The 17394-nt window shown below is 44.3% G+C and overlaps 1 protein-coding gene across 3 annotated transcripts in view; it reads right to left on the reverse strand.

Moving 5' to 3' along the window:
• ELF1 (E74 like ETS transcription factor 1) overlaps window positions 1–17375 on the reverse strand; it is a 94785-nt gene extending 77410 nt beyond the window's left edge. For 2 of the 3 annotated variants that reach the window (XM_084201319.1, XM_084201313.1), the window contains exon 1: window positions 17310–17375. The gene's annotated coding sequence lies outside the window, so the exon portion shown is untranslated. Of the gene's footprint in view, window positions 1–12291; window positions 12311–17309 lie in introns of those variants that run through there. The other variant, XM_084201317.1, reaches the window with a different exon arrangement.
• Window positions 17376–17394: the final 19 nt, after the last annotated feature.

Raw genomic sequence — 17394 nt, forward strand, 5'->3', positions numbered from 1 at the left:
GGCCAGCACACTAGGATCTACAGCTAGTGCCAGGCATGATTTCAGGGATCGGTGGAGCCACAGTGTCCATGCGGAGCAAGAACAACGTCCTCGTCGAAGGGCCTGAAGGCAAGCTGGCAACCATCCGCCCATTCGTGGTAAGGGCCCCCATCACCCTTTGGGGAAGGGACATTCTATCCCAATGGGGGGCTTCCCTACGTATTCCCAGCCAGGATTTCTAACTGGGGCCGCTGAGGAGCGCGCACTGCCAGATACTCCTCAACTCACCTGGAAACGCCATGACCCGATCTGGATTGAGCAGTGGCCCCTTTCCAAAGAAAAGCTGCGCGCACTACAAACTCTTGTAGAAGAACAGCTAACCAAAGGCCACATCGTTGAGACCACCAGCCCTTAGAACTCTCCAGTCTTCGTACTGAAAAAGCCTGGAACGGACAGGTGGAGGCTCCTCCACGACCTTCGCAGAATCAACGAAGTCGTCGAGGACATGGGACCCTTACAGCCAGGCCTGCCCTCCCCATCGATGCTGCCTAGAGACTGGACACTTGCTATCATAGATATTAAAGACTGTTTTTTCAGCATACCTCTGCACCCTCTCGATGCCCCAAGGTTTGCTTTCTCGGTGCCATCTCTTAACAAAGAGGCTCCACTTAAAAGATATCATTGGCGTTTTCTGCCTCAAGGATTAAAGTCCAGTCCTACTATATGCCAGTGGTATGTTGCTCACATCCTGTCTCCCATTCGGAAGCTTTTCCCAGAGGCAATCATCCACCACTATATGGATGACATCCTGGTCTGTGCATCAGAAAAAGCTTACCTGCACAAAGCAGTTAAAAAGACTATTGAAACCATAGAAAAAGCAGGATTTGAGATCCGTGAGGACAAAGTACAGTACACCAACCCATGGACTTACCTTGGCTTCCAGATCCGGGAAAGGACCATCGTACCCCAGCAACTCGCCATCCGAGACGACCCAAAGACCCTGAAGGACTTACACAGCTTGTGTGGATCCATCAACTGGGTGCGTCCACTGCTAAGACTCACTACAGAGGACCTCGCTCCCCTGTTCAACCTTCTCCGTGGCCACGAGGATCTAGACTCTCCATGCACTCTCACAACAGAGGCCCGAGATGCCATCACCAAAGTCCAAGAAGCCCTGTCTTCACGCAAAGCCCATCGCTTTGAACCCAGCCTGCCCTTCCAGTTCGTCATTTTGGGAAAAGCACCTCGGTTCTATGGACTGATTTTCCAGTGGGACACTCAACTTAGAGACCCTTTGCTGATCCTGGAGTGGATCTTTACAAATAACCAACCTAAAAAGACAATTACCACCTTCCAAGAAATCATGGCACATCTAATAAAAAAGGCTAGATCTCGCCTCCGCTCTCTTGCAGGGTGTGAGTTCACATGCATATACTTGCCACTGACCGCTGGGGACCTGGAGCATTTGCTTCAGACCAATGAAAGTCTCCAGTTTGCCCTAGATAGCTACACAGGCCAAATTTCAGTTCATATCCCAAAACACAAACTTTTTAATCGGGATGTGACCTTCCATCTGACCCCAAAATTAGTCCAAAGCAAGACTCCTCTCAAAGCTCTAACCATCTTTACAGATGGCTCAGGGTCATCCCACAAGTCGGTAATGACATGGAAAGACCCAAATACCCAAAAATGGGAATCTGATATTGAAATAGTGGAGGGATCTCCACAGATTGCAGAGTTAGCAGCTGTTGTCAGAGCCTTTGAGAAATTCAAAGACATACCCTTTAATTTGGTCACAGATTCAGCTTATGTTGCTGGCATAGCTATGAGAGCAGAACATGCTCTTCTCAAAGACCTTTCCAATCCAAAGTTACACCAATTGATTTCTGCATTAACACGCCTTATTTCCAGCAGAAAGCAACCCTATCATATAATGCATGTGAGGTCACACACCAATCTCCCAGGCATCATCACAGAAGGGAACAGGAGAGCGGATGCACTAGCCATGGCAGTAGAGACTGCTAATGTTCCTAACATCTTTGCCCAGGCAAAGTTGTCGCATGCATTTTTTCATCAAAATGTACCTGCCCTTATCAGAATGTTTAAGCTTTCAAAGGAGCAGGCAAAAGCTATTGTTGCCACATGTCCAAGCTGTCAAAACTACCAGATACCATCCATGGGGACGGGAGTCAATCCCCGAGGGCTGAACAGCTGCCAGCTGTGGCAGACAGATGTAACTCACTTCACCCCCTTTGGAAGGTCAAAATACGTGCATGTATCGGTCGACACATTTTCAGGAGCAGTGTTTGCATCATCACATACAGGAGAAACTGCACAGCACACCATAAAGCACTTCCTCCTTGCCTTCGCTACCCTGGGAGTACCAAAGGAGATTAAAACAGACAATGGACCTGCCTATACCTCTCGTAAGCTAAAAGAGTTCTTCAGTGAGTGGGGAATAGAGCACAAGACAGGCATACCTGCAAACCCCATGGGTCAATCCATTGTAGAAAGGACACATCAAACCCTCAAAAGAGTCCTCAATCAGCAGCAAGGAGAAACAAGAGCCATATCTCCAGTTGAAAGACTTTGCAAAGCTCTCTATGTCATCAACTTCCTAAACTGTACAACATCAGAGCCTGACCCACCAATACTTCGGCACTTTGCAAATACCACCCAAGCAAAGCTCACCGAGAAACCACCTGTGCTGGTGAAGGACCCAGAAACACATCAAATCACAGGACCTTTCCAACTGATCACTTGGGGAAGAGGGTATGCGTGTGTTCGACTACCATCAGGTCCGAGATGGTACCCAGGAAAAAACATCAAACCATACCTAGGCACTGCAAACACTACCGCTACAAACACTGACAAGAATCCTCCTGAGTCAAACACAAGTCCTCCTCAGAACCAAACAAGCTCTGCCTGGAGACGAAGACGTCGCCGAATCTCCACATGCATAAGGAAAGACCGTCCCACCACGCGACAGCAGACAAAACATAAAGCTGAATAATGTTCTGCTGCATTTAGCTAGATATAGCTTGAACACAAAATTGTTCTCTGAATTTTAGAATTTTATGTTTTTACCCCTGTGTACCCTAAAAACCCTATTGTTCCCTTTTCTTGCCTCTTATCAAAAAACCTATACCTAACCCCCCCTATCCTTAGCTTATTAGAGAAAAAAAAAAAAAAAAAAAAAAAAAAAAAAAAAAAAAAAAAAAAAAAAAGGGGGGGGAAAGGAACAAGGGAGAAGACCCTAACCCTCTTGTCATAAAGATAACAAATTTTGCTTATATTCCCTATCAGAAGCCCCATTCCTGTCCAAAGATGAAAAATATCTCCGTCGGTGCTGTCCTTACTGCTGCCTGGATGCTCTTCACCGTACCGTATGCCATCGGTTGGATTAGCCCACAGCCTAGCCATAATGTTTGGGTAACCTTAGCAAAAACATTAAAACAGGATAACATGTGTTTATCCATGGGAAGTGTTGATAACCCACTTTCCACATGTCTAGTAGGAATTCCCTTCGCAGCCGATGACTGGCCCGTCTATAACACAGAGCTCCTCCGCACCACAGGTAAGAGACCCAACCTGGTAGATACTTGGGATGAGTGGACAAAAATGTTGCCCAATGCTCTAGAGGAACCCCAAGAATTGGACCTGCTGGGGTCCTCCAAGGCAACATACTGCATCAAATTCTACTTCAGACGCCCAAAAAATAATTTGCCAGAAATTGACCAGACTAAAAACACATATCGAAAAAACATATCACCCATCAACAAAGCTTACAACCCTCCCGATTGGTGTAATTACACTGCTCGTGTGATCTCTGTGTCCTCTCTCAATCCCAAAGTATTACCCAAGGGAACGTTTCTCATCTGTGGTGACAGAGTGTGGGCTGGGATTCCCTCTCGACTCCAGGGAGGTCCCTGTACCCTTGGGAGACTTTCTACCCTGACTCCAAATATCACCTTATTGCACAATTGGAAAAAAGAAAGCGAATTAAAACGCCACAAAAGGTCCTACACAGAATTTGATGAAAATTGCGATCCCAGATTATATGATTGGAACAAACCAAAAAAGATTGCTGTCTCCCTATTCCTACCATGGGTAGCTGCAGCCAAGGCCCTAGGTGAAATAAATCACCTCGGGTGTTGGCTCAGTAAGCAGGCTAATGCTACATCTGCAGCCCTGAGCGATCTCTTAAAGGAAGAAGAAACCACAAGACATGCATCGCTCCAAAACCGAGCAGCAATTGACTTCTTGCTGCTGGCTCATGGACACGGCTGCGAGGACTTCGAAGGGATGTGCTGCTTCAACCTCTCTTCACGCTCGGAATCCATCCATGCGAACATCCAGAAACTGAGGGACCTTGTGAAAGACTTGAAAGTAGAAAACAACCCAGACTGGGTTAATCACATGTTCAGTCAATGGGGATTAACAGGATGGGTTGCATCTTTGGTTAAGGGAATGTTGTGGATTTTGCTTGTGATTGTCATTGTATTAGCCATGTTCTCATGCCTTGTTCATTGTTTCAAAAGAGCTATAGGGAATGCCTTTTTTCTAAATACAGAAAGTGGAGTTGTAGCAGGCACAGGCCCTGTGGACCTGCCTTGGCGTTCAGAAACAGGATGCTGAGTCAGGATGACTGAACAAAAGGAGCCCCTCTCTCCCGCTCTCGGACCCTGGCTTATCTCTCTGTAAAGCTATAGGTCACTTTCCTTTAACCCTTACTATTGGACAATTCTCAATCCTCCCTAACCCTATATAAACCCCTGTTTCTGCCCGGCTCGTCGGAGCCGCTGTCCCTGAGACCCTTCGAGACACTCCGTGGAAGAGCTACGAAGAAGACCAATAAAGACATCGTCTTGGAACCTCATACAGCGCTCTCCTCTCTTTCCCGGTCTTGCGAATGCCTGCTGGGTGCCCCAGCCAAGCCTAGCTAGCCTAAAGAGCTGAAATCACTCATGAGCTGATAATCACTGAGCTGTATATCACTAAAGGCTAGCTAAGGCATAGGCTGGGTGCACTGCCAGAGCTTGGGCTGATTAGCCCCCCTCAGAGCTGAGCTATCCGGCTTTAATGCAGCTCCTGGGTACACCCCGTAGCCCAGCCAGCGGCATTAGCTTACCTCCTGCTACTCTGTTTCATGAGAAAATGAACTCCCCTAAACAAGTACCTTTAATTCTTTTATTGCTAATCCTTACTTGCATGCAGCAGTCTGCTGCTTCCCCAGAAGATCCTAAAGAATCTGTCTCAGAGTCGTGGTTCCAGGTGATTATAACAGTGTTAGGTGCATTATTTCTACTTAATTTTCTGAAAATATACAAATTTTCTTTAATATGGTAAAATGTACTAAGTTTCCCCTTTCTACTCAAGTATATGACATTATCCAGTGAATGTTCCAAAGCTACCCAACTATATTATTTGTGCACCATTCCAGCAAAAGTCAGATTTGGAGATACAGGATTTTTGAAACAAAATTATACAACACCTTGAAAAATTCACCACACAGGAAAAATGCTACCTGCATCATCAGAAAATGCAGATTTGCATTTTTGTGGTGAAATGACAACTGAAGATCATATAGGGAGAAAACAGAGGAGACAGCACCCTGCTTTGGGTACAAATCAACAGGTGCAATGCCCAGGGAACAATTCATGTTTGTAGGCCGAAAGGAGTAGGCTGAAGACCTGACCTGAGGATCTGCAGGTGAGAGCTAATGCAGCAAAAAGCTGTTCATCTACATAGAGCAAAACAGAGGAATGGGGAAAACAGTGTATAATCATTTAGTAGTTGTGTTGGCCCACTTTTAGTTTAAAATCATTGCCTCTTGTCACTATCTGACATACAAAGTCCCTATCCTTCCTTTCTGTGAGTCACAATAAGGTCTCCTTGGAGCCTTCTCTTTCCCAGGCTCTCCCAGCCTGACTTTGTAGAAGAGGTGCTCCAGCCATCTGATCATCTTCATGGCCCTCCTCTGGAGCTGCTCCAACAGGCTCCAACAGGTCTTTTTTTTTGCTGAGGATGCCAGAGTTGGATGCAGCACTCCAGCTGGGATCTCCAGAGGGGGAGAATCACCTCCTCACCCTGCTGGCCACGCTGATTTTGCTGCAGCCCAGGATGTGATCAACCTTCCAGGTTGCAAGCGGACACTTGTTGGCTCCTGCCCAGCTTTTCATCCATCAAGAACCCCCAAGTCCTTCTCCACAGGGCTACTGACATTTTGTTTTGCTACAAAGCTCCTCCCTGCCATCGATTGCGCAGAATCATAGAGTAGTTTGAGTTGGAAGGCACCTTCAAAGATCATCTAGTCCATCCTATTCACCATGGACAGAGACTTCTTGGTTGCTCAAAGCCCCATTCAACCTGACTTTGGACACCTGTTCATCCACACCATCTCTCTGACTCCGAGCAGAGCAGAAATACACTTTTACTAGCCATGCAAGCAAAGCCCCAAGACATCTCCTTGTCATCCATTTATTTTCACTTTTATTAAAGACCAAAAGAACAAAGAGTTGAAATCCTCTGGAGAAAAAAAGAACAAATCTCACTACTGTGATAAAACAGAGCTGGTGGCAGGCTGCTAATTCATTGACTCTTTCTTCTCCACATCCCTGATGGGGCCTTACCGCCTCACTTTCCCCATTACTTTCCCCTCACTAGCACCAATCCCAAGCTAACAACTGCACCTGATTCCCCACAGAACCACCGGGGGCTTTCTGTACCTCCCTCCTCATTTGTAAAGCATAGCAAAGTAAGTCCAGACTGTCTAAAAGAAATTGGAAGATCTTGAATTTGAACTCCTGGTTATATCTAACTGGAGAAGTTCTGGTGCTTCACTGATGGCTACCATTCACTTAGAAAATCTGATCATTAATTAGGTGAAAAAACTGTTTGTCCATGCTTCATGCTCTTAATCTCCTCAAAACTACATCACACTATGTTCAGGATACAAGGGGAAAGAAATTTAAGCTGTAAATTTGGTCTTCAATGTTATTTGGTAGCAATAGTCAGATGTGAGTCCATTTTTTTCACGTTTAGCAAAAGGTAAGACTTTGTTCTTAAAAAGGACAAAAAACATCCTTCAGTAAACAAATATCCACACATTAAGCTGGATGAGAGGTATGTAAATTTCTCACTACAGGTAATCAATCAAACTTAACATTCTTCTGCAAGCCCTAATCTAGCTCCCAGTTATTCAATAGGAGTATAAATTACCACAACTTTACCAGTGGGACTATTCAATTTCTTCTGTGTCTCATTTCCCTGGCTCATGTTCTTCCAGTTAGAAGGACAAAGCCAGTTTGGATTGCCTTTTTCTACTTCTTTCCCTTTCTAATTTGTTTTTCCTTATTTTCTTTCATTCCCAGCTCTATTCCCTATTCTTCAGGCATATAAATGAACCTTCAAATACATTTTGTAATAAAGATAGAAAAATTTGATTGTGGTGGCTCTCCAGAGCAAAAGCATGGAGACATCTGCTTTTAAGCCACCCAAGCTCTGATCATGTTCCAGGCAGAATCCACATACAATTGTAATTTCCTCCCTGCTTATCTGGAGATGGTAAGTAATATTTTTCTGGCAGATGAAACAAGTAATCCCAAAAAAGGGATTTCTCCCCAGAACAGTGAAAAAAGAAACCAAAAAAAGCCCTTCCAAATTTTTATTTTTACTTGTCTCCAGTTCAGTAACAAACTGAAAGCCATGATTTGAAAATGCAACTAGGTAAGAAAGTGGGAGTGCACAAACAACAAAGTACCAGCGACAGCATTCATAAGGCCACCCTCGCATCCGTCCTCCAGTTTTTTTAACACCCTATCCAAATCCTGTGGTTTCCGTAATACTTCCCATTTAGGATAGGTTGCTCTGCTAAAAAGCAGTCACCCTGCAAAGGTGATCACAGTGCTATGCAAAAGAACTGTGATTATGCATTTTCTCCCTTAAATGACACCTGCACAAATGCTTCTGCCTATTGAACACCTATAGCAAGACTACTGCTCAGCCTGATAATATATACAGAATAGAAACTTTTATCTGAACATAAAAGCTTCCAGCTCCAAAAAAAGATGGAGAGAGTTGATATGGTTATCCACCACATCACAAACCAGAAACTCCAACAAACTGTACAGTGTCTAATTACATTTAATGCTGCTACATGTCTTGACATCAATCTGAAACAAGGAAAGAGTGAATCCAGGAGACCTAAAGGCCTAAATAATTTTTTAAAAAGTAATATTCTTGATAGGTGTTGAGGCAAAGACATGAGATCTGAAACCTAGTCTGAATCTTTTGCAGTAATTCTCCACAGGAAAGGCATTCTCTCTAAAAATACCTTTTTTTTTTCCTTCAGGAAAACATGAAATTAGTAGTTTTCTTTGACTAATGTGTATAGATTTAGGAAAAGAAGAAAAACCCCACCTACCTAGTAAACACAATGAAGGGCTTGTACAGTAACAGTCTGATGTATGAGTTGACCTTTCAGCTGCTAGTCACATACAATAATAAAACAGAGACTACAAACCCCCACTTCTGATTCAGCTTTTATTTCAGAGGGACAAAACACAACATCTACAAAGGTTAACATAATGGTTTTCTTGCAGAAAACACAGGAAGACCTTTTATGCCAAAAACATCCCGAAAACATGCAGTCCTGAAAATCTGTTCTGTCTGATCTCTGCTTTAGACTGCCCCTAAATGTACCTCCAGAGGCAAAGCAAGCAGGTTCATCAGACTTTAGGTCATACATTTGCAATAATTCACCTCAAATGAGGTACACAATGATGCACTCACCTCCTCCCCTCCCTAAAGAGTACAATAATGATAGAAGTATACTGGAATACTTAATCTTAAGGACATGAAAATGATTTAACATAATAGACACGTCCTGGAAAAAATTCACAAATGGTCATTTGCAAAGAATATATAAGTGCATTTCTGCCTCTCACAATCACGGCTGTAGTATACTTATGATCAGAAACCATTTTGTTCATTTATTAAAATATTTTTCCTGTAATGGTTGCCAAGTTTTGCTACATTATAATATTAACATTTAAAAACTGAATTTGAAAAATTCTTAGTAATCTTTTTTTAAATCCTTCTGACCAAATCTATTAACCCAAAAAATTAGGTCAACTAAGAAAACACAAAAAAAATCCCTTGAAGTTTGTTTTGGATGGCTTAAGATGAAGGTTTCACTTGAAAAGGCATCCAGTGAAAGACAGCTGCAGAGAGCACATAAAAATCCAAACACACAAGAACAGAGCTCAGCTCTACCTCAGTGGAAGTAAGCAGGTGCTGGGAGATCTATTCTCTGCACAAAAACTACATGTGGGTATAATTCCCCTCTACCAGAGGGAAACATAGAATGCTGGCACAGGTCTGCCAGCAGCACAAGGTTGGAGAAAGGTTTACAGTTCTAGATTCTGTGGATACATCTCATTTCCAATATCTCCACTAACACACTATTGATTTCCTTAACCCTTCCCCCCAGCAGTTTCTCAGCACAGTTACCAGAAACTGCCTCAGCTTTGCTACCTAGGCTCCCCAGTCCATTCTGAGTGAAATAAATCTACTGTTTTAACCAGGTAAGTTAAGCAAAATAGTTTTGGCAGAAACAGAAGGGTTCCTATTTTCAGCCGGCAGGTCAGGGACAGTAAATGCATGCAGAAGATGAGTGACCAGCTGCCAGGGGTAGGGGGATGACTGATGGAAAAGACAAGCAGACATCACAGCTATGGACTATGCTCTGGAGATTCATTGTTCCTTAGACAACACATTATTATCCCAACATAACTGGATGTTGGACTCAACAACGACAAAGTTGGATCAGTCAGTGTTCCTATGGCAGGACATGAACGCTAAGTACTGTCACCACTCTTTTTCTGACCAGTCTTGCTGTCCTCCTACCCACAATACCACTTCCCTTGTAATTTATCTTAAAAACTACCAAATCCCATGGCACAGGATGGCATAAACTTGTCACCTCTTCAGTAAACTGGTGACAAAGTCCACCTTCAGCTTCTCTTAAAAAAAACATATTTGCTGTAATTCTCTCCATCAACAGTGGACCTTAAAAACAACAGACCTTTCAATCTCTCCTAGATTTTCCCTTTTAACAGAACGAAAGAACAGAGAACCAGAATGCTGTTCAATACCCCCTTGCCTGGAAAAGGTCTTTGAAGGTCTGCAGGCTCCTACAGCTTTTCCACTGCTCCACCACCAGCTCATGCCCCCTTTCCAAAGAGCCCAAAGACACCCCAGATCATCCAACACAGGCTGACGTGCAAGCTGCTGGAAATGGCACAGTGGCAGAGCCTCTCTGGGCAGCAGCAGATGCTGAAACAGAAGCTGCAGCAGCAGATATGGTATGAGCAGCCTTCTGCCAGGACTTGGAGAGTGCTTGGCTTTCTACCTGAATCTGTGACATGCAAATGAGTCACAGAACAAGGTCAAGCAAGCTGAAACACCTCATTAAATTTTGTGGATGCCTGTATTGCCAGGAACTCCAGGCAATGTAACTGCTTAATGTCACTATTGTATTCATGGAGGGAAAAATCCAGGATATCCACTGCCTAGAGTAGACAAGTGGGTGTTAGTACTAGGTTTTAATAAGTAAAAATAAAATTCTGTACATACATACAAATAAAAGGAACTTAAATTCTGGAGAGTAGGCAAAATTACATCTTCACTGGCCACAGGTGTGCTGGATTAGACATGATTTGGGAAGTTTGCACAACAGATACAGAGTAATGCATTCCATAAAAACACCTAACTCTTGACTGTTCTAATTACAGTGACACTTGGCTGTGGTGAGGTGGAAAATCAAACGTGACAGATAATGCAGTCCTACTACTGTTTCTAGTATCTGTTAATTCAGGGTGCATAATTATCCTACACACATAAGTTTGTGCTGTTAAGCATACAAACAGTCAGCTTTATAGCTCAGCTACTTAACAGTATTAAGTTAAAATTTGATATGTCTCTGAGATGGGCACTTAACAATTCTGACAATTTTAATCTCAGCCTCAAAACATTGTTTCACCTCACAACCAGGAAGGGAATGAAACTCACTAAATATTACAAACACAGTAAGATGTCACAAAGTGGCAAACTACAACCCATGACTGCACTTTCAAAACAGACACAATGTGGCAACACTCATTATCATCTTATATTAACATAAGTTTTATCCAAGCACTGAAACATCAAAATAGAATGCCAAATTCATTGTTCTCTGATTCTGCCATTTTCTGAGAAGGAATTTATTAAATAGCTTAACTAGAGCTCTTTAAAATTGAAAACATCCAATCTGATTTGTACTTTTGTTATTAAGTCGGCTCCTGCATGTCCTAGAAATCAATAGTGCATTATTATTAACTCAAATTAACATAGCAACAGGCAGATGGGCCAAACCCTAGAAGGCTGTACTGTCATTATTTTCCCAAACATGAACATCTCAATAGAGCAGATGAGGAAAGTGTACTTGAAAATCATGTTTGAGAGGAGTGCTTGAGTATTTCCAAGCCAGTGGAAACACTCATAAGTACATTCTTTCAAGTCTAAAGATAGTGACTTACAAGAACTTTATCTCCTAAATTTCAGTTGTTCTCAACGAGAAAACTTCCAGTAAACTCATCCTATATAGAAAGTGTTTCATTATCTTAAAACTTTCAGATGCTATCTTTAAGTGTGAATGAAAAAGCCAAACCAAAACCACTGTAAAAGACTGAACATCAGGTTTTTGATACCATATACACTACAGTACATGCAATAAAATACATTTTTTACAGAAAGAAATATTTCAACTCTTCAGAGTATATTTGTCCTAGTTCAGGTGCAGAAGGAAAAAATGTGTCTGTTTGTTATATCAAAAAGAATGGACTATGGAATTATAAAGCACCATCTTACAGCTATCTAGGCTCCAGTTCAATTCCCAGGCTAAATTAAACTTTCAGTTTTATTGTGAAGCTGCCTGAAAAGAAGCGTTGCAGGTAATGCTTCAACTTGATTCAGGCAGTCAGTCATGTTTCAGGTTACAAAACTGTTTCACCGACATACCCTCTGCTGTTTTAGAGACTGCCAGGGGTGTTCTGCTGCCAGGCCATGTGCACATTACCTGCCTCTGTCTGCTTGCAGCAGATGTGGCTGCAGGAGAGGAATACCCGAAGGACAGAGATGGTTAAGGGAAGAGCAGTGAGCAGCTGACTTCTGAACACTGAGCAATGTCCTTGCCTATCTAAAGACAGAAAAAATCTTTTTCATCCCCGAATATAACTGACTATCCTGAGCAAAGAAAGATGATACACCAACCTGGGTTACATCCCCTGGGAGGGGACTGTGTAAAGTGAGGATCTGATATCCTGTCACCAGCTGCCACCAGATGTGGTGATACTCTAGAGAGAAGTACACAATAATTAACCACACTCCCAGAAGTCAAATTAGGCACCAAGAAAAAATGGTGCACCTGACCGAAGAGAAAACCAGCCAAGGTCTAAAGTATGGCATTTTATTGTAATCTTGTCAAGGTAGCAATATGTGCTACAATACACAGAAAGCACTGCAAGTAATCTTGTTTTTTCAATCTAGGGAAAAATGCAGGTGAATGGAGTACATTCCTTCCCCCTTCTACACACACTGGAAACATACTCCACCAAAGCAAGTGAAAGCACATCTTTAAGAAGAAAAACCCAGCAATGTTAAATACTCTCAGCAACTGTAAATCCACTACATCTTCTACTGTCCTCATTGCTACTTATTAGTTCAAAGTACAACATGCCAAACTTCATCTCTCAGACACTGGATGGTCAAGCAAATATCATGTATTTTTCTTACACACATACATGATATATACAGGCACCATATCGTTCCTCAGATGTATAATCTGCAATTGTGACACCTGGTCTCTAAACCCTGGATCACTTTGGTCCCCATGTTCTTATTAATATTTCACATCCTTCCTCACGTGTGAGCAGCAAAACCAGACATGGAATTCCTGTGATCTTACTAATGCCACGTACTTTCCTACTTCTACACAATATTTCTATTGCTGCGCAGCCAAAGACCACACTTCAGTTGCAGCATTGCAATGAAAACTCCTGTTGAGATGATTCTCTGCACAAATTCTTAAGCCTTCTTTCAATAAATTACCAGTCTGAGGACAGTCCCCTATCGTGCTGGTGTAACCACAATCCTGGGTTCTTTGTATGTGGCTGCATGAAAAATGCCTTCTGATGGACACTGATCATTTAAAAAAATTATTTGGAGTACGGTGTACTAGTAACTTGTTCCACGCGTGCACAAACCTGCACATAATATGCTGGTAATGATGCAATATCATCACAGAAGCTGTGAATATATTGATGTTAACCAGCCTTACACCAAGATCCAGCCCCCAGGGAACCTCACAAGAAACAGCTGCACTCCCATAGAAGAAAGGCACGCCTAAGTTCCTCTCTAAACCAAGAAAGATTTATGAAGAAACTTTGCCAATGTTTGTGGTATTTATTCCATAGTGACTCCATGGCACAATTGTTTTAAACTCACACTTCACTGCAGACTTAATAGATATATCAGGGACACAATATAGGGTGAGTCTGCTACAATAGAGTAGTTGATGAATAGCTTAGGAATTTGGGAGATGCGGGTTTTTTACAATTCAAAATGCTGGGAAGCAATTTGCTTTAGTTCTACTGTAAACTGGTCTTTAACAATCGTTAAGTCATTTTGAAGTATTCAGAACGAGTAAGCCCTGGCTTGTCATTTATTTCAGAGGCTCCATTTTAAAGTTTTCAATTTTTCAGCCAGGAAAACAATGAATAATGTGAGTAAGGAAAATCATTCATAGCATTAACCAAAGATGTTTAGGTTTCTTTCTCTAGTAAAGAGAAAAAAAGAATAAAAACAAACAAACCAAAAGAACAGTTAGTAGACCAGGTAACCAGTCAAATAACATGGTAATTCAGCAGCATATTTCCATGAACATAAACATATACACAGTATTGGTGAAGCTTGTAGCATTGCCTATTAGGCAGCTGCTGAACACTTCCAATGCAAGATGCTGCTTCCAGCTGCTTGTAACTTTGCCAGACTTTGACTGCTTGGGTTGAAATTTTCCAAGTTGAACGTCTGCCTCAGGCTTAATGCTGTTCCATGTGCTGTAGGAGTTACCTCTGAGTGAGGGGTGCAGAAAGAGGCAGATTGGGACTAGAAGAACTTGGCCAAAATACTTGAGCTGTTTCCAGAACAAAACCAGGGAAAATGCTGTCTCCCAACGGCAATACGTGTCTGGAAAGGCTTTAATGCTCTTCCATCTGCGGATGACAGATCTGAATGAGGGGTGGAGCCCCTTTGGAGGTGCCCCTTTTGCTACCCCCATGAAAAGTCCACCTGCATTTGGCCAAATGTCCAAAACCAAACTGCAGTGTGTGCATTTTCAGTAGGTGTTTGCTAGGCGGCCACATCCACATTCTTCTCAGCTCCTCATGGTGATCAGACAACACAGGCAATTACGAGCAACTGCAGCAACACAGACCACAGCCATGACCTACCACCACTGGTTACCCTCAACAGGGGGCTCTGACAGCAGAGTCCCAGGTGTTACCTTACGAACCCAGGTGATGAAGGACAGTGAACAAATATGCTACCCTAGGCTGCCTATCTGCTTTTTGGCACTTTTCCTAAGGGATAGAAAATCTAGGAAATTACTTACAAAATGCAGTATTAAAAGAATGATAAGCAAAGCAGATGTTAGAAATTATTAGAACTAAGTGGTCTACGTTAACTAAAAATGTCTCCTATGCATCAATCTCTAATTAGATAAATCTGTATTTGCAACTGACCTGGTCACATTTTTTCCCACTGAAGCTTTGCTATAATTAACACACAAACTCCTCTTTTTGCCCTTGTTCTCTAGAGCATCATCAAACACTTTCAAATCACAGAGGAAATTATTTCTTTTCTCTTAGGTTCTTATATGCTTCTCATCACTACAGTAATCTGTAAGATAAAGGATACTGTTATCCACATATTTTTAATACAGCAAACTAAGATATATTATAGCAAAAAACTATGGACACTGAGTCAGCAAATCTAACACTCAAGGCTTGTATTTCTAACATGCTTAGACCTGCAAAACATCTTCTGTACACAGAGACCAAACAGACACTCATTTATGTTCCAGATGGTTAAGTTTAGCATAACTGCAAAGCAGATTCCAGGGACTCAGGCCAGACTCCCAGAAAACCCAACAGACCACGGGCAAAAAACTTTATGTTTATGTGGAAATCAACGGCAAAGGCCGGGACTGCAAAATCCGATTCTCCAGCTGTCTCAGCCCCGAAGCTGCCTCTCCCTCTGCTGCTGTTGTTTGCCTCATTCACCTCTCCTCGCTGCTGCCCAGCCAGAGAGCTGCTACACCTTGGCAGACGCACGAAGTGTCCCGAGCTGGCCGGGAAGGATGTTGGCACATCCTGTCACGACCAACACCATCCTCGAGCACAGGTCCGAGGCGGACAGGTGAGCCCGGCATCCTGAGCCTTGCAAACTTACCGATGGGGTAGGGCTGGGCACAGGGGAGAGGCGGTAAATGTATAGAATATATAGAGATCAGCGACATCCATCCACTGGGTGGCAGGCATGTTTCACGGGATTCAGACTCAGTGCGTATACAGAGGTACACAAAACGAAAGTTCCTAAATACTGGGCTTGTTCCCTGTCTCAGAAGCAGCAATTGAACGGACATGGTTAAAAAAAAAAAAAGAAAAAAAAAAGAAAGAAAAAAAGAAAAAAAATAATCCAACAGAGGGAAGTTAGCGTATTCTGCCTTGATTTTAACACCAGCTTCTTGTCCGTGGTGCTGAGGCATTAAAATTGCCCTGGCACTCGGGGGTTTAGAGCTGTGAGGACACACAGTGTCCCGTGTCCCTTCTGTAGGTGGGTGACCTCACTCGAGGTAGCAGGGGTCTTGTAAGAGTCTTCAGAGTCTAATTAATGACCAATGCTGCACTAATTAATGACCAGTGCCTACTAAGGTAAAGCCTTTAAACTCTTCCCCAATTTAACAAACTCAAGGGGGAAGGAAATTTTTTTTGACTAACAGCTGTAAATGAGTCCATGTGTGTAAGCAACTAAATTTTAAAGTTGAAAGAAACATAAAAAGCTGGTATTTTCCATGGATTTCCACTTAGCATCTAAGCAGAATAATTTCGAAAGTTTCTTAGATGGAGAAGATGCCATCAACCAAATTTCAACCCAGGGCGTATATTTATAGCCATGTTGTGAACTACATAAAAAGTACACTTATAATGGAAATGCTGACAAATGCAAAACTCCTGCAGCTAGCTATGACAGTTTGACCACAAGCCCTCCTTGTGAGAGGAAAAGGCAACCTCCCCACCTCCTTTCTCAGGCAGCTCGACAGCGAGCTGTGGCAGGGGGTGCTAGGTACAGGTACCACTGCCCTGTCCTTGTAGGATGGACTGAGGCAACTCTTACTCCCCGTATTTCCCACAAGTTGAATGAGCCACCCCCTGTTTTTTGCCATAAACAACCGGAGGGCCTCTTACAGCCATGACTCACTCCGCAGGCTTCTCCTCCACCCCTGTGCGTGACTGTAGCAAACAGGCTGCCAGCTGCAGCCGGTGAATTAACACGACTTTTTTTCGCAGAACCGTGGGGAGATCAGTCACACAGGGCAGGGCGGAGGGGGAAGGAGGGGGTGAGGGTGTGTTGTGGAGCACCAGCCCGGGGTGAGTTTTATTTGTGGGGGAAGCAGCGGAGGAGGCGATCAGGGGCCAATGTGCCGGGGACGCCCGAGCGTGACCGAGTCGTCTCCGTCCCCCCCCGCCCCGGGACGGCGCCGGCCCTCGCCCCCCCTCTCCTGCCCTACGACGGCGGGAGAGGCGGGCGGCGGGCAGGGAGGCAGGCAGGGACAGAGGGAGGGCAGGGCGGCGGTGCCGGGGGCAGTGGGGAGAGGGAGGAGGTGAAGCTGGTACGCAGCAGGAGCCCTCGCGACACTCGCGCCGCCGAACTCCCAGAAAGTTGGCAGCGGCGTCCGGCGGGACGGGGCTCCGCTGGCCGCCGCCCCAGGGCGCGCTCCGCCGCCCGGCCAGGGCCCGCTGCCTCCCCGGCCCCTTCGCACCCTGTCACCGCCCTCCTCCCCACACCTTTCATCTCCCACGGGTGCCTCGGGGCAGGGACTGCCCGGCACGGGGCGCTACCGGCGGTGGGGCTCGAACCCGTGGTCGGCGGTGTCTCTCCCCACCGTAAGGGAGGCGGCTGAGCCTCCCGCTGCCCCCGAGCGCAGGACGCGGGCGGCGGGCGGCACTCACCGAGCGGCCGCGGCTCCTTCTCCCGGTCCGGGCGGCTCCCGCTGAGCGCTCGCCTCCTCGGGGACGAGGGAGGAGGAGCGGGTGA

Source organism: Fringilla coelebs, assembly GCF_963513975.1.
Source record: "Fringilla coelebs genome assembly, chromosome: 2".
Lineage (NCBI taxonomy): Eukaryota > Metazoa > Chordata > Aves > Passeriformes > Fringillidae > Fringilla > Fringilla coelebs.